Genomic DNA, 22,128 nt, shown 5'->3' on the forward strand with positions numbered 1-22,128 from the left:
ATGAAGTCTCCTTCAAAGTCTGAAGCACAATGCCACTGTGTGCATCAGAGCAGGTAGGAATGGACTCTCCAGAGCTAAGAAAGTCACTTGTATCCTATTGCTTCTTCTTTTTAATTTATTTCAAAATAATTTGATACAGCTTTCAAATGATCTGAATGAAGACCCCTTTGCCACAAGACAGGCGACAAGCACCTACTTGTATGCTGATGACAGAGATTTCTCATTAGGCTCCAGGAGCTGCCTTAATAAGCCTCTAAGCCTTCTGGCTAAACACTGTCAGTTTAATATCCATTTTGCCAAAACCAAAATTATTTTAGACAAATACTCCAACATGCAGAGAGAAAATATGACTGAAGTCCATCCAGCAAGATTATTAATTTAGCTATCTAGACTAGTAATGGGGTGGTATGGCTTGCAGTTTGCAACCCCAGAAATGCATAACAATTCACTGATCATATGAAATTTACTGAGTAAATAGAATGCAAATGAAAGTATGTGCTGGGCTGTTTAGTGAGTAAGATCTATTCTTTTAAGAAGCTTCTATTTTAAGGTAGAATGCCAAGGTTATAGAAGTCCTGTGTCACATGGTGATAAGGAACAACTCAAATTGCTAATTATTGCATCTGACCAAGAGTAGCCATAAGTTATGTGCTTAGCTTATAGAATACAAAAGTTAGACAAGTGCCTTGGATATATATTTGAACCTTTATTTTACCAATTTCTTAAAAGTTTTACTGTAAATGTCCTCAGTCTCTTAAAGCCATTTCAACATTTTAAAGACGAGATAACACTTTGTTTCCAGGATTACTGGTCAAATTTCAATAATGGGATCACACCTGACATGATTTGCATCACATTCAGTAAAAATTGAGTGAATAGTAAAACTGGTCATAAATAAGAGAAGGGAGGATACAGATTATGTTTGAATAGAGAGACTCTGGAATCAAGTTCAGATCAATCAGCAATGTGAAGGTAGCAAGTAAGATAATCTCATGGTAGTCATTTAAACAGATAGGAGGATGAAATTCCACAATCCCCAAAGGTATCCTGTACATGGCTGGACTAAGATGAGTCATGGACTGTTGATACAGCTCAATAGTATAGTGCTTAGTTAGCACTCATGAACTCCTGAGTTCTATCCCTAGCAAGTGAATGGAGGGGGAACATGTGGAGGAAAGGGGAAGAAGTGTTTGCTTGTGGTTAGTGTTTTATGTGGAAAACACAAGAAGGAACACTTGGTCTTGTCCTGCACAGTGTTTACAATAACAAATCAAAGCTATGGAATCAGTATTTATCATTTTGGGGAGTAGCAATACTATGAGTAGTATGGATAAATTTTGGACAGAAGGAACAAGATATTTAAAGTTTTTATTTAGATCTCACATCTTCCTGTATTATTCAATAAGTAAATACAATGGTTCTGCCTAGGAAAGTCTGAAGGTGAATGCACGTGGGTTCAGACATTGAAGACTTAGACGAATACTCAACAGCATCCAGAGGTTCTGTGGTATTCCAAAAGCAATAGCAAGGCTAGGCAGGTCTTTAGTTCCTGGAACTGAACTGAGTGTAGTGGGTGGTGAAGGATAAGGAGAAGAGGCAGTGGAGAGTAGCATGGAGATTAAGAAGGCAGTTTGATTAAAATGGTACATATTTGAAAAATAATTGTGGGAAATAGAATATAGTCTTATCTAAAAACATCAAGAGGTCAAACCAGGCTAGAGGATAAATGAGTAAAAGTTACAGGGAGACAGATTATCTGTTTATTCATGAAGGGCATTTAAAATATATATGGTATTGTTTTCTTTGGAAGAAGTAAGCATTGGGGGAAAAGTAGAACATTAGTGGCCATTTATCAAAAATGTTATAGAAAATAATTTAACTGAAATAAGATTCTATGGAATGACCAATAAACACAACCCTACTCAGGAAGAACACAGATTACAGTACTGCACTAGCTCCCTCTTCTTCCAACTCCCTTTTCATCTAAGTGACAGCATTTCAGAACGGGCCAACCACAGTCAAAGTGAATCTTCTCTCCTTAGTTATTTCCCTATATGTCAATCCTCTCTAGAAATGTTAAAGGCATAACAGGAGGTTTGTCTCACTGAGTACAGATATTTCACAAGCCAGTGAAGTTAACAAATAAGACTATCATATCTTTTAATCATCTTTACGGACTAAGAAAGTCTAAAATTATACATGATAGTTAGATATGGTAGATATGTAGATAGATGATAGTTGATGATAGATGGACAGACAGGACAGATGGATGGACAGGTAAATGGCAGATAGATAAAGATAGATAGATAGATAGATAGATAGATAGATAGATAGATAGATAGATAGGATGGTAGATTTTAGAAATCAATGTCACTTGGGCTGATAATGATTCCCTAAGAGTCATATATCTAACTAAAAAACCATTACCAAGCATGAGAAGTCTTCATTTGAATTATTAATCCCTGTGGCTAACAAATTGAGTCTCAAAATAATAGACTATGGCCATTACCCTTCTTTTCCTCTCAGGTTGAAACCTTGCTACTGAAGATACCACTCAGTGAGGACACTGGACTCAGATAGTTCAGTTGGAGATAAGCTGAATGGCTCCTGCCTGAGGTCTAGCCTCCATAGTATCAGAATGCATTATGTAACCTGCAAGGGTATGGAAGCAATAGTCCTATCTAGCTATGACATCAATGACCAGCTGTGGGTGATTGATTGATAAATCAAACACTGACTGGCCAGTAGCCAAGCAGGAAGTGTAGGCACAACTAGCAGAGAAGAGAATTGAGAGAACAGAAAGGCAGAGAGGAGGAAATCCTAGCCTGCTTTCCAGGAAGCATCATGTAAAGGCAGCAGGTAAAGCCACGGAACACGTGGCAATATATATATTAACAAAAATGGGCTGAGTATAAGAGTAAGAGCTAGAAATGGTAGGCCTGAGCAGTTTAAATAATATAAGCATCTGTGTGTTTATTTTATAAGTGGGCTATGTGACTGCCAGAGCTTGGCGGAACCTGGAAAGAAAAGCTCTAGCTACAATAACCAGCATGGAAATACATTCCTAAAGACACAGCAGTGACACTGATGCCTTGACATTAACAAACACCCGCTTAATTAACTTAATGCACATGAAAAATCATGCCTGGATTTAGAAATCTAGACAAGTAGCCAGGGGCTAGTGAGGTCATACATCTTCGAAGAGAACCTACCACTGTCATTTTACTACACCACTGTAACTCCTAACTGCATTCTAAACCTTATGTTTATACCCACCGTTATGTGTAGCTTTCACTCCTCATCAAAGAAGCTTCTCTTTTCAGGAAATGGAGAGCATTACAGAAACCTACAGGTCACAAAGCAGAGATCAGCCAATTGTGTGAAGCCCATCCCAAATGAATACATTTCTAAAAATAACTCCTTTATCTAAGGTTCAGAGAACATTAGGGAAGAGGGGGCACAAAGGTTGTAAGAGCCAAAGGACCAGGAAGTATGCTGTGAGATTATGTCTCCCAAGAATGACATGGAAGCTCCATCTGTGATGACTCCACAATATGACAACCAAGACAAGAATTGAAGAATGATATGAATAGACATGCTTCCTTTGAAGGGGGAAATCTCAAGGGCTGTACCCAAGACAAAGAACTACAGGCCATTAATGACCTCTGAGAGGGAAATTATTTTCTCCCAGGAATGAGCTACCAAATTGGTTATCCAATACAATAATAGTTATCCCTGAAACAATATACTCAAAATGAACTCTATGTAAGCTGTGCTATTAAATGACACAATAGTGTTAAGTATTTTATGGGGAGACATTTGCTGAATAAAAAACAATCTGATTCAAGAACATTTAAAGTAAGGGAATGTTCTGTATGACAGGACAGCATCCTCACATCACCAAAGTAAAATCCTGTGTGAATTAGGCAATAGTACTGTTGTACACTTGCTGTTTACAAGGTGAGAGCTGTGTTACTTCTTACTTCTTACTTCTCAGTAGCTGAAGAACACTCTAAATGCCATGCCAGATATGAAATAGTGTGTCTCCTGAGAACACCACATGACTCTCACTTTCCTAACACTTGACAACACATGTCACAGATAGACTCAACTATAGCTCACACTTCAGCTATGCCTTGTAAGTTTGTTTATACATTCAAGCTCTAAGGTGTTGTAAAACAATTTAAAGAAATAGTTATTACTAAGATTATAGAAATATCTCCAAGGTGAAGGAAATATCTACATGAGACACCTAAAACTTATCTCTATTCCAGTCTCAGTCCGCACATGGTGTCCAAGAATAAATGCTCATTTGGACTTCATTTATATTTTAGTATTTATGTGTGTGTGTGTGTGTGTGTTCCTATTTGGTTTACACTATGTTTAAGATGTTAATAATTGGAAGTGAGACCCTAGCTTCTTGAATTTCCTTGCCGGTTTCTCAGAGTAATAAATTCAAGTTTGGAAAATCAATAATATTGTCAACAGAAAGAGGTTCTTTGAATTGAGTAACTTTGGAAGGGCCAATGCTACATAGTTCTCATCTACCAAATCCTCACATAAAATTCATCACCTATCTCCATACATATTTAACCTTTAACCTTCTCACAGGGCTAAGACTGAAAGAGTTTGAGTTTTTCAATCTGAATAGCATGGGGCTGTGTCAGGATTTAACCTAGTACTGTATTCTTCTCAGGCATTATGCTCAGATCTCTTCCCAGTGCTATGCATGAGAATGATATTAACAAAGCCATAGGAAATTAATCCATTATAGAACTTCTTAGTTTGTGAGCAACACTTGATTACATCTGGAATTAAGTAAATAGAAAATGATGGGCACACTTGTAAAAGATATTTGTTTATTTGTTTTGTTTTTTTGTTTTGCTAATTGTATCATTTGAGGTAGAGAGGTCTACCTTAAATCAGACAATTTGAGGTCAGAAGACTCATCCTAAATCTGGACCATACTTTTTCATGGCAGCCCACATACAGGGCATGTTTTACTCTTTATTTATTACCAGTCCTTCTTTCTCACTCCCTCACTGGTATTAGAGTCTATTTCTTTGGGATTCCTGCAACCAGCTGAGGCATCCAACCACAAAAAATCTTGGACTTTCTGTCAGGAGACAGCTATTGTTAGACTAGCTGAACCACATCCTGTAAGCCACTCTAATGAATAAAGCACACACACACACACACACACACACACACACACACACACACACACACCAGAGACTATAGGGGTCCAGCCCCTAATAGTCTCTTTTCCAGGGTCCAGAAGAATCAACAACCAGATGAGAATCTATTCTTAAGGTCGGCAAATCAATCTACACATATAAAGTTCTTTGGTCCATTCGCTTTAATTCTCCTCTGCGTCTCTTGCTTTACAGTTATATATCTCAAAAAAAATTCACAATCCTCCCCTCCACCCAGGACCGCCAGCCTGAAATTCTTCAGGCCATGATTGTCCGCTATCAGGATCAAATGGAGGGATGGTAAGAATCACAAAGAGAGGCAATAGTTGTTAATTACCGTTTGTAGCCCAAAGGGACTAATGAATCAACTAAAGGCTAAATTCGGATAATATCTAAGAAGAGGAATCTTATATGTACAACTATAATCTTAAATGTGTTTGTTAAAAAATGTTAATGATCTAAATATTCCTAGAAGTGGTTAGGTAAGGAATTAGAGGTCTAAAGTTAGTAAGGCTGTAACAAGGAAGGGTCTGAGCTAAATTGTGAAAAGCTATTATTTAATATCCACCTGACCTAGGCAGGGTCCCCTTGTGGAATTTACCTTAAGTCAGGAGACTTGTATGTGGACTGCTATCTCTGTTAGTCCTTGGAAGTTGGGTGCCTGCTGTGGGATGTTCTGTATGTCAAATGTGTTGCTCTGATTAGTTAAAATAAGTAAAGTGCTAACTGGCCAGTAGCCAGGCAGGAAGGATAGGGTAGGTGGGACAAGGAGGAGAATTGTGGGAAGTGGAAGGCTGGGTGGAGAGACACTGCCAGCCAATGCCATGACAAGAAAGATGTAAGGTACTGGTAAGCCACGAGCCACGTGGCAAAGTATACATTAATATAAATGGGCTAAATATAAGAGTAAGAGCTAGACAATGGTAGGCCTGAGCTAATGGCCAAGCAGTTTAAATAATATAAGTGTCTATGTGTTTATTTTATAAGTGGGTTATTGGACTAACAGGGCTTGGTGGGGACTGGAGAGAAGGTCTCCAGCTATAGGCACCCACCTGGGTGGTGTTTCCTGTAGTCCTTGAAAGTGGCTAAGGGAGATATCTGATTCCAGAGAAAGCCTTTCCTGAGGCTGTTCTCCAAATACCTGGCATGTGTATTTCCAGAAACTGATCAGTCCACACTGTTAGCCTTTCTTAGGGAAAAGCCAACTGGGAAAAGTATGAAGGCGCACATGATTTTCATAACAGAAGACAGATGATATATAACAAGCCAAGTAACACCAAATACTCCTTGGGATTTGGTTTCCTCTGGAGGAATTCCCTGATTCCTCCAGGTAGTGACTTTGCCATAACCAGCTGTGTTCTTATGATATATTCCTGTGGCCCGCAGCGTGCGCGCGCGCGCGCGCGCACACACACACACACACACACACACACACACACACGTGTATGTGTATGTACATATACATCTCTGTGTATGTTTGTTTATTTAGCCTGTAAATTTTGTTCCTCTAGAGAACCCTGACTAATTAATATTAATTTGAAGAAAGGAATATAACTGTTCCCAACTATTTAACATCATGCTAAGTGTACAATGCTTGTTACTGACATAGAAATGTAGAAAACAGTGATGAAGAAGACGGTAGATGTTAATCCTAGAACTCTAACGGTCTAGAAACAATGCCTTTTCTACTGTTAGCATCTTTTAAAAGCTTTAACAATGGGCAAATGACACTCCTCACGCAAATTGACAGCACATTCTGTGGATCCTCTTGTTAGTGTACTCTTGAAGGGCATCGTGACCTATGTTGCTTTAAGTGTCCAAAAAGCATCAATTTTCTACCTTGATTTACTCTGATTATTGACAATTTTCTCTGCTAGGGACCATTTAGATGAAGAGACAAAACTCCATGAGATTGGACAGGTTAGCTAAGTTAGAAAATCCCAGGCAATCAGTACGCATCTCATTAGTGTTTCTCGCTCTCTCTCTTTCTAATCATTCATGAAAGGGCATCTTGAAATATATATGAAAAACTTTCATTACAAAGTGGAAAACATTTTCTTGTTGATTCTCACCCACATCAAGACATATGTTATTTTATGATAAAACTCCAAATGACTTCTAAAAGACTTTTTTCCCTGTATCTATTACTAAGTTCCCCTGCAATCTAATTTTTTTTTTATCCTTTCCACATGGCAGTAGCAGTTGATTTCATCAAGCAATGTAGTGTAATTAATTAATATTTAAATATCTTTTGATCATAAATTACTTATTCAGAGAGCAAAATGAGCAGTTGTAAAATTTGGAAAGAAATTTCCACAGGCAGAGACTTTAAATTTATTGCAGGATATGACTACTTATTTATCAATCAAAAAAAGGATGTATTTATAATTTTCGTTAAGTACTAGGAAACACTGTCATTTGATAAGACCAGAGAGAATTCATTTCATTTTAAATTTCCTGGCTTTGGCAAGAACCCTTGGTCTTAAAATGGTATTGAGTTTTGGAAAATGGCCAAGAATATATTTTTAAACCAATGAAATCTAACATCTAAAAACAGATAATAAAGCTTAATGCAGACTAATGTTTTTGACTGTACAGCCAAATGAGTAAACTACAACTGAAATAAAATGCCATTATTCATGAAATGGCTGCATAAGTAGCTCAGAGTACAGGCAGATAGACAGAACTCTATAAATTCTTAAAAACCACTGAATTTTCTATTGACAATTAATGCAAAGCTTATTCTTCCTACTAAGAAAGGCATTGAAAAATGGCACATTCTAGGATGTCACCAATGTCACTTTTCATGTAAAATATAATAGCAAAGCAGCTATTAATATTCACCAGAAATATCTTCAGACATTGCTCACTTTTACCTGTTTAGATGATATCTAAAAATATCCAGCATTGTTAGATATCCAAAAAAAAAAAAAAAGAATGCAATCTTTCAGGTTTTTATAAGACATTTTATAATTAAACTCATCAAAATTTATTCATATCATTTTCTGAATTATCACATCAGATTTTCCACATCAGATTTTTCCATGGCTATGGCCTCAATCGTTCTGTACAATATTTTGCTAATTTATTTCATTTTTAACTGGATTACATGCTAAATGTTGTTGAAAATACCTGTGAAGTTATTTTAATATTCTAATTCATGAGATGATAATGACCACTAGTTAGAAAAACCTATAAGCAGATAAAGTTTTTATTTTTGTTCTGCTATATCAGTATTTTAGACATGGTATTTAAGAGCCAGTAAATTTAATTGTAGGGACATATTTTGAGAGGGTGTCTAAAGATATGACACTTGAAAAACAAACATTAGTTGTTTGCTGGCATTAACACATGGGTTGAAAGCTGTTTGAAAAGTTATGAAAGTCTAGTGACAAATTACAGGGACAATAGATTTACTGGAGAGGATGAGTTTGTGTCACTAGCCTTATGATAAGTCCAAGCTGACTCTTTGAAGAGCTTTATCAATGATTAGAAGTAAAGGGGAAGCACATTAATTAAATCTTGGAACTATTAAACATGACTATCAACCAATAAAATGTATCAACTCAGATGCTTAGCTCAAACATGCCTCAGACTTTAATACAAAAGACAGATCTGTAACTTGAATTTCAACCAGACTCCTGGAATAATGTTATGAAATGTATGCTGCAAATGCACCACATTTGAAAGTATTGAGAAAATTGACAAGTGTGACTTTTGGCTTAAGTTTCATTGATATCTTCACATGCTTTTATTTTTCAGTCTACATGAAAAACACTTCATACTGTGAACAGAGCAGATATCCTACACAGATAATCAAATACAGGCATTGACTGAGAACTCATTTGTCCTGAGCCCCCTGCTTTTCTTTATAACTAAGAACTTTGAACTCTCTCTGCATTGGCAGCTTTGCTTCTTTCTGTCTTCAAAGAACAATCCTGACTAGAGGCAATGTTCTAGAGCAAGATTGACAGCCCAGACCCAACTCCTGCTAATGTGACTCTAGCCGTACATTTCACTTGCACAGCTGAATTTCTGTTGTTTTCTGGAATCTATCTAGAAACCTTTTCTACCACTCTCCACCACGCTTGCTTTAGTTCCTTCTTACAGTGTGCCCAGTTCTCCAGAGGCTATAGTCTGACTTTTCTCTTGTTTTGACTTCTCATTCTTTCTCTCATCTAGGCACTGGGTTTCCTCGCTTCTGCATCTCAGCTTCTGTTGCACTGCTGACTGATGAGTCTGATGGGACTTACCTGGCTGCCCATCTGCTCCCCAAATACAAATACAAATACACACAGCAGCACCAGCCTTCCATCTTCCTGTGTTCTATCTTCCCCACTAGTTAAAAAATCCTCCTATCCACTCCTTCTAATAGTAACAGTTTCTCACCACAAATGAGAAGCATATATCCATAGCTGTAATTAATAAACAAAATTACAAAGGAATAAAATGCTTCCCTAATTTTAATACAAAGATAGCAAAGTGAAGTTTTATTTCACAATTATCATTAATAGCATATATGAATTTAAAATAGAATATCTCACATTAAAGAAAAATAACTGTAAATGGATGTAGCTTATTTATTTCCTATTAGACCCATCTCATTAGCTAATTTCATTAGGAGAATATATTTATTGCTTTTGATCTTTTGATTATTTGAATCTAAACAAAAGTTCTAATTATTTTGCAGGGGGGAGTCTGGGGCAATTTTGTGTTTGTGTTAGAATGCTTTTGTTTGTTTGTTTTTGTTAGAATTTGAAATTTCAAGTGCTAGTATAACCCTAATAATTCTGTTTGTTACAAAATAGGGCAGAAAAAAAAATCTAACGTTGCCTTAGTTTATGGTCCATATACTAATGCCAAGCCACTCACCATGAGAGTCTCACACTCCAATGATGTATGTCTATCTGAAGGGACTTTGTCTATCCCTGGGCACAAAGTGTTTAGCAGATCTATTAAGCTCTGCTCTAGTCTCCCTTTGGCCACTACCTGAAGGGACTCTAGTTAGTCCAGGCCTGGCAAACATGGACTATTTTTAGGTTACATCCATTACCTTATTGGGCCAATTCCTCCTCCTGGGGCTGCCTATCAAGGTCCAGATATCAAAGTATTGAAGTCCAGAAATCAAAAGCCCCTTTTGGCTCACCTAATTAACCTGCTCAATTAAAATTAAACACCTCATCCTAAATTGGGGTTTCCTCTTTTACCTTTATAAACCACCATTTTCCTGTGGACCACATCTGTTTCCTCTGTATCCAGAGGAAGCCTTTGTCGCTCTGAGAAAAATACACTTTTCCCCTCTCCCTCCTGTCTTTGGCTCTTAACCCCTACCTTCTGTCCCTCTGGTGGAAATTTGTGCCGAGAAGTTGGTCTTGGGGTGTCTTGAGCTGACTCCAAGGTTCCCTACACTACCTAGATGCTCTATGAAGCCATTTCTTCCCTTCTAGACAAATTTACATTCTCAATTTTTTTCTCATGTCTTATATATCAGAAAAAAAAATACTTGCCGGCACCCCAAGTTCTGAATTGTGCAGGCAGTGAAGTTCTAGTAAACATTTAACAGCCTGCTCTCCTACAGGAGTGAAAGTGTGTACATCAACCAATTTTAAAAGCACAAATATACAGCACAGACAATTGCTAGCTCCCAAATTGGCTTGGCTAATCAGGAGTTAGGTCATGTGTGTTATTTATTGCTGCATAACAAATGAATCCAAAACTTGACATCTTAAAATAATGCATCTTTACCCTCACAGGTTCTCTTGGCCTGAAATTCAGGATTTCTCAAAAGAGCACAGACAAAGTGTCAGCCAGAACTTTGGTCTCAAGTGAAGGCTCAACTGAGCGAGTGCACATTGTTCAATTCACTCACAGAATTGTTGGAAGAACTCATCTTCTTAACACCTCATCTCAGCTGCTTATTCCTTACTAGGTGAGTTCTCAAGATTCTCATTTTCTTGAGTTAAAACCAATCAGGCCTGATCTGTCAGGTGCCATAGCAGCTGTACTAGGTTACTCAACTCTCTCATTACACCTAAGTTCCAGAAGGATGGCAGCAAGCCCCAAAATAATATTAACTCCTGTCCCCAACAAAGAAATTACACTCTCCAAACTTTTCATCTGAAGGTTATAGTCTCTACCTAAAGATGCCTTTGAAGCCCTGTGCTAAATTATTCAAGTTCATTCCTTTAATATGATGAAACTACATAATTCAGTTCACTATTGTTAACTTTCATTCAGCTTTTGCTTCATGGGGCATTCATTATATCTCTTTCTTTTAAAACAATGTTTGACCTCTTTTAACTCTGCTTCCCAGGTTTCTGTGATTTGACACTTTTTATAGTGCACACTACATCTCTCTACCATTCTTTGTCTATTTCCTTCAGGGCTTCCTCTCCCTTGGCTACCTTTTAGAAGCTGATTTTCTAAGGATTTCATTTTTGGCCCTTGACTCATCTCACTCTCTGCATACTTTGTGTGTTCTGCATACTCCCAGGAGTTTCTAGCGCTACAGATTTCAGTCAGCCAAGATTTCACCTCTACATTTAGCCCTACTTATGACTCTTTATATCTTTATTCACAATCAGTGCAAAATGGAAAACATGGAAATACCCATTAACCATGAATAAGTAAGTTTTCATGTAACTATATTATGGCATCACCAACTAGGTACAAACTATGATCACAAGCAACCAAATAGGTGATTCCCAAGAACATTATAGTAAGTAGAAGCTTCAAGACGAAAGTTGCAGTATGTTCTGATTCTGTTTATGTGATACTCTTGAAAAGATAAAAGTTTAAGGACAGAAAAAGCTGGCTGTTTGGAACCTTGGGCTTACACAGGGACACTTTGCTCAGCCTGGAAAGAGGGGACTGGACCTGTCTGTACTGAATCCTCTGGGTTGAATTGAATCCCCAGGGGAGTCTTGGCCCTGAAGGAGATGGGAATGGGGGGGAGGGGCTGACGGAAGGTGGGGTCAGGGGTGAGGTGGGGGAGGAAAGGGGAACCCATGGCTGATGTGTAAAATTAAAACACAAGTATAATAAATAACAAAAAAATTGAATTTAAAAAAAAAGAAAGAAAATAGTTTTCCAGGGGTTGCAGGTAGGCAAAAGAAATTTAAAAGAAAAGGACATTTGGGAACATAGAAGGTGATTGATGTATTCTATATCTTAATTTTGATGGTAGATATAAGGACTGCAGGTATTTGTTAAGGCTCATAAAACCAAGCCTTTAAAAAAGATTAATTTTGTTGAATGCAAATTATACTTTAATAAGCCTGATCAACACATCAAAATCTGAATGTATTATCTTGCTTTCCTCAATCTTTCTCCTCTATCAATATTCTAAATGTCATTCAAACTAATTCCCAGTCACATAAAGAAGTACATAGTCATCTTTGATCCATCCTCTCTTCTAGCATTTTACACCTAATCCTTCTACCAATTTTAAGCTTTTAAAATATAGCTCTAAATTCCATCTCCCTTCACAGTAATTGACAAAGTGTAGACCCACATCTCTTCTTGCTTAACACAGCCAAATTTTATTGACGTTGCCTCTGGAATACCAAGATTTTCTAGTTACCTTTTATTTTTTTAACTAAGATTCCTCCTTTTATGTCAAACCTTGATAGAATTTCTTTTGTATTTTCCTGAAAAATGCTGTTTTTAGAGTCTATATTTATTGATGCTTTCCTATATGCACAAGTAAGATTTATGAAGCAGAGTAGATGATTGTGGTGATATTGTGTTCCCCAAAATATCGTGCACCCTAATAAACTTATCTGGGGTCAGAGAACAGAACAGCCACTAGATATAGAGGCCAGAAAATGGTGGCACACACACACACACCTTTAATCCTAACATTCTGAAGACAGAAATCTGTCTGGATCTCTGTGAGTTCAATGTCACACTGGCAAGAGCTAGGCATGGTGACACATGCCTTTAATCCTAGGAAGTGATGGCATGAAAGGTATATAAGGCGTGAGGAACTAGAGCTGGTTAAGCTTGAGACTTTTGAGCAGCAGTTCAGCTGAGATTCATTGGATGAAAACACAGAAGCTTCCAGTCTGAGGAAACAGGATCAGCTGAGGAATTGGTGAGGTGAGGTTAGCTGTGGCTTGTTCTGCTTCTCTGATCTTCCAGCATTCACCCCAATACCTGGCTTCAGGTTTGATTTTATTAGTAAGACCTTTTAAGATTCATGCTACAGATGACTATTAATTCCTTAAAACCAATAAAAATGGGTGCTTTTGTTCTCCCAGTTGTAAGCTCTGGAGAATTGTGGAGAAAGCTTCATGTCATCCTATACATAGAGTGCTCATAATTTTGGTGAACAACATGAAATGAATACATAAATAAATCTAGGCATTAATAGAAATTTGCTAACATGCAAGTGTATTTACATGTAAATATTCCTGCTTCTTCTTCTTTTGATAAAGCCTCTTTAGAAATTCAGTGAACAGTGTTCTGGGTTCTAGACCTCTGTACTGTAAATAAAGTCATCAGAGAAAAACAAACCAAGATATTTATAACCCAAGAGTATGTCCACAGGCCAATGACTGATACGACCTTAAAGTGTATATGTGTGTCTCTAAAGAGATAAACATCTGTGGAAGTTCTCCCTTTATCAACTCAGACATGCTTCAACTTCCAAGCTTGTCTGAAAGAATAGATCTCAAGTTATAGCAACATTTAGTCTGTTTAGGAACACTAAATAGTCCCTTGATAGTTACACGTGTCTATTTCTGTTTTACTTGATACTCCCATTGATCAAATAGTGAATGTCTGTGAATCTTTACTCTTCTCTTTAACGAATCCCTGCATTTCTTTGCCTTAGATTGCTATGGATCACTAGGCTGTTACATTATTATATAAACATATCTGAATGTTCTGACTGACCGTGGGAAGTGAAGTTGTATCACAATGATCAGGACAACTTTCAAACACAAGTGCACATGTCTGCAAGCCCATCTCACCCTACCATATAAGTAATTACACTATATTGTTGCCTAGAATATAGACAGGAGGCAGACAGACAGGTGTTCGAAAATTTCTCAGACTAATACTTCATAACTCTGAATTATGTGGACTTGTCATTAATAGTTTCTACCATTTCATATCAGGAGTTAAACTTATTAATTACTTTTATGTGAAACAACTAAATTTTTCTTCCAAATTTGGTTAAGTGGTTTCTCTTTTTTGCATCATCTACCAAGATGAATTAATTAATTATATAAGTATTGGTAAGCATTTCTACAATGAGATAGCCATTGTATTATGACGTAATGATGGAGACCATGAGGAAAAATCACACAGACTTTGTTCTCAGTGATTTTGATGTCTAGTCAAGAAGTCATACTAATCAAACAATTATACTGATGATACATAATTATAAATTGAGATAAATATATGAGGGAAATAATCACAATTCTTCAGAGAAATACATTATATACATATGTACATTTATATTTGAATCAAGGTAAAGTAATTGTACATTAAAGCTAAACAGTTAACACAAAGAGGAGAAAGAAGGAAGTTTTCATGATTGAGAGAAAAAGCATACACAAAACCCTTGATGTGATGTAATAATCTGTTATACCTAAGGCATTCAAGTCAACAGAATAAAAATCAGAGGTCAATAGAAAGGCCAGAGACATCATAAGTAGCAAAGGGCCTTCTTGACCACTATAAGCATGTTTGCCTATAATTTTTTCTAACGTCAATGATGACTCATTGGTGAAATGAGACCTAAGGAGCCTGCTTGGCAATTCTGTATTATTAGGAAAAAGATAAGGAAATTCATAATATCATGGTAATAATGGAGATAAGGGGGATATATCAATTCATTAACTATTTAAAAAGGAAAACAGATGAAACTTGTTATGGCAGGTAAGTAGAAAAGAAACCTTGCATTATTTACTGCTTTTCTGTTTTATGATTAAAGTTCCTTTTTCTGAGGCAGAGACAAATATGATATAGCCCATCAACACTGAAACCTGATAACTTTGAAATACTTAGTTAAAAAAAAAGAAAGCTATGTCAACTTAGCAAATGAGTAGGTCTGGCTTAAGCTCAGGAGAAGTGAACTGGTGATAGGTCTCTAGGAATCATCATTTTATACATAGTAACTAAGGTCATGCCATGGGTAAAGCTGCGTACGAAAATAGCAAATAAGACTAAAAACCTCAAAATAAGCCATAAAAAGTGTAGCCAGCATGAATTACTTGAGTCCCAAGAGTGAAACAGAAGAGGGAGAATGGACAGAGGAGAAAATTCATGGGAATGTGACATTGAAAAAAACAAGGAAGGAGAGATTCTTAACAATGATAAGGTCAATATTGTTAAGTAGTGTTAAGGCCAAAGTGCAGTAAAAATGAAGTGCACTGAGCATAGAACACAGACTTGATTACTGACCATGGGCTCTCTCTTGAAGTAGAAGCAGAAAACAAACATAAATGGTTTTCCAAGAAGCATAATTTGAAAAATAAATTATATTGAGGAGTTACACAGTGAGGAAAGATTGGGAGGCAGAGACTTTGTCTATTTTAATGATATATAACTATACATGTGCTGTGGGATAATACTTTTGTACACTGGTTTAGTAAAATGCTGATTTCCATTAGCCAGGCAGGAAGTATAGGTGGGATAAGCAGACAAGGAGACTTTTGGGAAGAGGAAGGCTGAGTCAGGAGATGTCAGCGAGCCACCCAAGGGGCAACATGAAATGGGATGCAGGTAAAGCCATGGAACATGTGGTGATACATAGATTAATAGTTATGGGCTAATTTAATATGTAAAAGCTAACTAGTGAGAAGCCTGAGCCATTAGGCCATACAGTTCATCATTAATATAAGCTTCTGTGTGTTCATTTGGGTCTGATCACTGCAGGACCTTGGGGCTGCAGAAGCCAAGTGGGACCAGAAAAATTTCCAGCTTCATACATGTATGTATATAAAATGCATAAATATATATATATATACATATATATACATATATATATATATAATTATGCATATACATATATGTGTGAGACAGAGAGGAGGGATGTAAGAAAAAAGACACAAAGGAAAGAGTCCTACTGATAGTGAAGGGTTGAGGAGAAGACAAGACAGTAAATGGAGATCGAAGGAAACTAGAGGATTTAGGGTCAAGCATTTAGAGAAATTTTCTCTTATCAAAAAGTGAAGGATGAGAGATGAGGAAGAGATACAGGTAGACTAATATACCTGGCAAGGCAGTTGAACATAGCCTGTAAAGTTGCAAAAACTTTAGGGAAGTTTTGGTGAAAGTAGCAAAGATCTGACATACTTTTTGATAAGAGGAGAGGATCCTGAGGACATTTCCATGGATGAATTTCTAGCAGAAGTAAAGACCAATCTGAAGTTATCAGTCCAGACTGTATAGCGACAATAACCTTTTTTAAGAGTACCCCGCTCCAGAATCCAGGGAGTGAGAAAGTCATGGAAGATGATAGGGTTTATGCTAGTGGAAGTTTTCCAGTAGATGTAAGACAATGAAACCACAAACATGAAGAGGTATATGTGTTGAGAAAACTACAACTAATCTTCAGATTGAAAAGGATAGTAAGGAAAGGAGGGTGATGAATGAGTTAGGGTTAGAAGATAATAAAAGTATTTTTGACTATGGAGACCCTAAAGTGATATATATATATATATATATATATATATATATATATATATATATATATAGTGATTATGGGTGTAACAGCACACATGTTCTTTCTCATACGTGAATGCTACAAGCAGTTGCTCTAAATGTAGAATAGAAATTATTAGACCGTGGGAAGTCTACAGAGCAGGGACAATACAAAACATTTGACTGACCATTACCAAAACACAGACATAATAAGCTCTAGAGTTCCAAAAACACATTAGAGTGATCAAGGTTCACAAAAGCCTGCTATGTAACTTGTAAATAACTAGTAGAGAAGACTTAGTATGTACCAAACACAAAGAAATGATAAAGAGATGTAAATACTACTCACCCCGATTTGATCAGTGTATGATGTAGACATATATTACAATATTATTCTGTAACTCAAAAATATGCAGAATTATTGTGTGTTAATTTTTAGTGTTTGGGGTGAAAGCAATCATTTTGATTTTATTATTGTACACTGCATACATATTTCAATGCATTATACTGAATTCTCTAAATTTATACAATTAGAGACATAATTAAAATAAAAACAGACGTATTCTAAAGAAGACATGGTAGAAACTGGTGTTTCAATTAGTGATTCTGTGAAGTAATTTTTGAATGGTGGTAATGTGACTGTGGGAACATATGCCTGAAGTAAGCTGAACATGTAAGTTGTTCGGGATAAGAAAGCAAAGGAAATGAGCAGTCTTACAATGATTAGGTTTTCACTTGAATGATGAAGTTATTCAGAATAATGGTGGAACTTGGCAAGAGAGGAAGGCTGTAGGGAAAAGGACTTCATTAAAGTGCTTGTTTAACAGGACGGAATGGCTAAGCACCTGGTGAACAGGTCTGGCAACACAAAGAGATGATCAAATGGCACAGCCGAGAGAGGGTAGACTTTCCTACAACCTGTTCAAGGCTCATTTCTCAAAATCGTCAGAAGTGTTGATGTGACCACAAGAAAAGACAGTGACATTAGCTCTGTACTGACTCCAAGATTTAAGTTTAGAAACAGTGAAGCTTCATCCCTTTAAAACTGCAGAAAAAGTGCCACAGGAGATCTGTGGGGTGTTTTGTAATGATAAGGAGGCAAACACCCAAAAAAGATGAGGACATAGGGTACCACAGGGATAAACAGCATTTCCAGGTGTTAAAGTAAAATAGTCTAACATAACCATAAGTAGAAGAATCCCATCTAGGTGTATTGTCATCCAAGTAATCCAGAAATACTGGTGAGAAGCAAAGCTTATGATATAGAAAGTTTAAAGGCAATAAAGAAAAAAAATAATAACAATTAGAAAAGATAAGGTAACAACCAGAGTGACCAAGTAATATCAACTGCTGTTGGTGCCCAAAGAGATGATAGTATTCTAAGTCATGTCTGCACATTAAGCCTAATCCTACTACCTTGGAATGATACACACAGGCTACATGAGTATATTGTCCAGGAAATGGCTGTCCTATGGTAACGTGCAGGGATAGATAGGTTTTAATCATATGGGAAGACTGAAATAGAGCTAACGGAAATGATACTTTTAAGAAAATAATAGGCACAGATGATGAAATAAACTATCCATCTCAAGTATCATGTTCTCAAGAGATATATAGCTCAACAGTATTCATGAAAAGTTAAGTTTTCATAGCACTACAGGCAACTAATGACTGCTGAGAGAAAAAGAACGAGGCCCACCCAAAGATGAGGCTCACAATTTGTTATCCAAAACAAAGTAGTCAGCACTGAAATCGTATATATACAAACAAAACTAAATAGACTCAGAAGGTTATATTTATATGAGTGTGTGTGTGTGTGTGTGTGTGTGTGTGTGTGTGTGTGTGTGTGTGTGAATAACCAAGGAAAAGAAAACATCAATTTGAATAAGAGTGGGGGGAAAATCAAAGGCACTAAAGGAAAGAGCCATGGGAGGTTACAAGGAAGAAAAGGGAAGGGAAAGTGATATACTTACATTTAAAGTAAAACTAAGTTTTCTAAGAAACATATTTTTGTATTTCCTTCTTTCTAAAATGTAAATATGATTTCAGAATCACATCTTTTCCATCTATGTTTTGGTTATTGTCACCTACTTCTCACTAATACAGAAAATAATTGATTCACACCTTTGGAAGAACTTTATTTGACTATCAAGAAATAAAACACTGCTTTGAAGCTATTTGAATGTCACCGAGACGTCTGAATACAAAGATCAGGTTTTTAAGAGCTAAATTGAGTAGACTAAGGGACCAAAAGATGGAAGAAATAGCCATTGTCACAATCAGAAGTCATAAATCTACGTAAAAGAAATTTAGGAGTTTTACTTTATTTCCTACAGTCACAGATACATCATTTTCCATACGTACTATTATGGATGATACCATTCCCAGTAGAAATGGTAAAAGAGAAAATACTAATAATCATGTTCCTATTCATAAATATCAATAAATAAGATTATACACAATCATCATTCAAGACAACTGTCATTGGTTGTCTAAAGACAACCTAAAGATGTAAAGTTTTGTAGAAATATTTAACTTATTTAAAAACCTAAGACACAATGTTTAACTATTAATGGAAAATATTCTCTGTAATCAGGATAAATTATGACACAGTGTCGTCCTTATTTTGGAAAGCAACAATGTATGGCCTATCAGGTGGTTCTTCATCAACAGATCTCCTTTAATATATTTAAATAAGTGAGCAAATTTAGCATACAAGAAATTCTAATTCTGTTAAGTATTCACTAACAATATCACAATGTATCATAGCAAACAATAACAAAAAAAGGAGTTCAGTTTCCTCATATATGAACTACTAGCTAAGGATTATTTATTTTTATAATAAGTTTAGTTAGCATATGATCTTTATGAAAAAATTCTAAAAAACCAATGACATTAAGTTATTAAAGCAAAAGTGATTAAAACTATATATATTTATACATAAATATATATCAAAATTGGTTTGTTATTTTAATTTGACACCAATTATTTACTGAACTGAAAATGTTTTTATAAAACAAAATCTCAGGGGCCCTGCAACACCATGTATGGGTAGTAAAATGATGAGGGCATGATATTCCTATTAGTTTAATTTAGATATCAAGATGTCATGGCTTGATGGGATCCTGGCACTTTTCCTATTGCAGGTGATCCTTAGCCTCTGGCAGCATCACCAGCCTAAGAGAAGTATAGGCTCAGTTTCCAGAAAACACAACTCTTAAGTCAAGATCCAAAGATTGAAATGTCTATTTCTTAGGATCTTGTCTATCGGCATACCAAGATCTCCACATAGCCTGTAGTTCTCTACATTCCTTGGGTTATACATCTAACTCACTACACCAGTCTCCCCTTTCATTTCTCTAACTTCTTGTTAATGGGGCCATTTAATCAACCTCCTGAAAGCCTTTGCATTTTTTCAAGAAAATACAACTCTTATACTTCTAGATCTGATTCTATACTCTTGTACTGTCCGTGCCTATTAATCTTACAACGTCATTGGTATCTGCGGTCTTTCTTAGAATCTTGTGAAATGTCCATAACCCTATCTCAGTGATGCTAGCCATAGAACACCTTCTCCAGTTTCCTTTTAGTCTACATGCTCTCTTCCTCTCTGCTTCCCCAAATCTGACATTTTAATTTACACACCTTTACTATGATACTATATTAATATATTTATTTTTAGTCCTTTAAGAAGATAGTACATTGATGAATTTAGCATTGTGTAGTTCAGCATCTGGATGTATGACTTAGCATACTAACATGTACAAGGTGAAATTTAATAAACATTTGCTTTGAATATATTAATTAGTGCTAGTTTGGAGATAATACAGAAAACACAAATTTCTGAAGATCTAAATCCCAAACACTAATCCTGAAATTGTAGCGCCACATATACAAAATCTTATGTTTCAGTTGTAATTCCCCAAATCCACATATCTTAACCTATGTCCTGCATATCTCTTATACGACTGTGGATACGTTTGAGCTAATTATTTCAAAGAGTTGCACGTCTAATAGGTTTCTATTTAATTTTTATATTATCTCCAATGCAGTAATATCATAGCATTGGTGTATGTTTACTAGCCTATTGAAAGTGATATCAGGTAACAGAGCAGGTTAAATGTGTTTTTAAATACACATTCAGTACATTAGAGACTCAGATATAAAGTCTTTTATTCTTTACTCCAGAAATTAAGGAATCTTAAACTCAACTCAGAAATACACTAGTAAACATCAGACTGTCCTTCAGTGAACACTAGCAGATACAGTGCCTCATGGGAGAAAATAAACTTGCCTTCAACAACAGTGAAGTTAGCTGTTTTGAATTTCAAAATGAGGCTCGGAATTCCTATTTAGGGGATTCTGGCTAACATTTCCCTGAGTTACACCATTCTACTTTGCTGTTTTGACTTTTGCTTCACTGTGTTGTTCTAGCCACATACTTAAAGGGTGTGTCCTGTGCTTGCCATAGTTCAGCTTCTTAAGGATCCATCCCCTTTCTCACATGCCCCTACCCACAGCAGTCCCTTCTGCAGTACACCAAAAGTACTTCTGTTCTGAAGAACTGTCAGCATTCAAAACCCAACTATAAAAGAAAAAGTTAAGGGAGACGTGAAGAATCTACTACTGACTTGACATGCCAGAATAAATGAAAAAAATGAAGTCAGTTCACTGCCACAGAATGACCATCCAAGTGACCAATGATGGGTTTGATAGCCTATAGACTGCATCAAAAAAAGAGTGACATGTGGATAGTCATAAAATAAAACCAAGAGCTGTGATTGAATGAGTTAGTGAAGGAATGGATGAATGAATGAAAACCTAACTGAAAGATAGAATATCTTGATTTCTGTATTCATTATCAGTGCAATTGAATAAAAGAATACAAATAGAAATTTTCAAGCTATTTAAAGACATGCCCCTAATTCAATCATTGTTTGCTATGATGTAGATATATAAAAAGGTTACCACTGCTTATAATTTTGGGCAAAGATTGTACAGATCTTCAACTAAAAAGTAGTTGGATGTCTAATAACAAAGGCACTATCTTCATATCACCTTTATGCCTTAATACCCTCTGAATCATTAACTCCTCACAATAATGCCCTGTGCTTTACAGGGAAAGGGGACACATTTGACAGTATTTATCTTCTTGACATCAAAGGAACTGGAAGAAGTAAATTTCTACAGAGAAGGGAAAAAAGAATTTTTTAAGGAAATACAAGGCAATTTAGTCAAAAAGAATGAAAAAACTCCTAAGTTCTTCAAGGAAAAGTGA

The sequence above is a fragment of the Onychomys torridus genome, chromosome 9, assembly GCF_903995425.1.
Source record: "Onychomys torridus chromosome 9, mOncTor1.1, whole genome shotgun sequence".
Taxonomy (NCBI): Eukaryota; Metazoa; Chordata; class Mammalia; order Rodentia; family Cricetidae; genus Onychomys; species Onychomys torridus.